The sequence below is a fragment of the Nematolebias whitei genome, chromosome 14 (genome assembly GCF_014905685.2).
Source record: "Nematolebias whitei isolate Nwh7 chromosome 14, NemWhi1, whole genome shotgun sequence".
Taxonomy (NCBI): domain Eukaryota; kingdom Metazoa; phylum Chordata; class Actinopteri; order Cyprinodontiformes; family Rivulidae; genus Nematolebias; species Nematolebias whitei.
This window is the reverse complement of record NC_056511.1, coordinates 42837435-42838693: the sequence shown is the minus strand read 5'-3', so window position 1 is coordinate 42838693 and position 1259 is coordinate 42837435.

The window sequence follows — 1259 nt, the reverse complement described above, 5'->3', positions numbered from 1 at the left end:
TTTCCTCCCACAGACTAAAAACATGCATGTTGGGATGATTGGTTACTTTAAATTGTCTCTAGGTGAGAGAGTGAATGATTGTTTGTCTTGTTTGTCTCTATGTGTCCCTGTGATGGACTTGCGACCTGTCCAGGGTGTCCCCCGCCCCTCGCACAATGATTGCCGGACATGGGCACCGGCGACCCCCGTGACCCAAAATGGAAGAAGCGGGTAAAAGATAATGCATGGATGAATGATAATTACATTTTGTTATTTTTTTCTTTAATAACCGCCATTGATTTTATTGGTAAACACTTTGGTAACAGCTGCTTTGTGCTTTATAAATGAAACTGACTTGACTTGAATGACTGTAGTGCATTATTATTATCTGCACATGCGCAGTTGTCTCTAGATACCTTCAGTCCTGAGGATTAATGGATCAGGTGGAAAAGCAGATCGTAGGGCTGCTGGTTTGATCCCGGATCCTGCCACGGTACCTCTCCAGCCATGACTTCATCTCAATTTACTCCCTTTATTTAAACAAAATAAATGTGTGAACTAAATAAATGTGATAATAATGCAAATGTAAAAGATCTATGTCAGTTATGGACAATTTCAGGGCGATTTATTCAATTATTATTATTTTTTTCATTTACCCTTTATTTATCCAGGTAGTCTCGTTGAGCCACGAGAACTCATTTTCAAGAGAGACCTGTTTAGGGAGCAGATGGTGGGGGTTCAGGGCCTTGCTCAGGGGCCCAGAGTGGGGAGGCAGGTGTGGGTATACCACCTTTTCCACCCACATTTTTTTTATGTTGATGGTACCGGGAAGTGAACCTGCGACTTTCCGATCACAGGCCCATCTTCTAACCTCTGCGCCACCACTCCCCAATAGTCATTACAAGAACAAAACGTAAGATTTTCCCACTGAATCAAAGTTTATGTTACATACAGTAGTTCTTGCCAAATAAACCGATTTAATTTCATAATGTACCAGAGCTGATGTCTGCGTAAAGACGCAACATCATTAAGGACCACACCCACCCAGCACAAGGACTCTTCCGTCTACTACCCTCAGACAGACGATACAGGAGTCTGCCATCGCGTACAAAAAGATGAAAGGACAGTTATAATCCACAAGCTGTCAGATTACTGAACTCTTGATAAATAACACTGAACAACTGGCAATAACTAACTAATAATTCAACCTCAATGTCACTACCTGTGTAATAACCTGTCACACAACCCGTGTGGTATTTGTTGATTATGTGCAGTACATA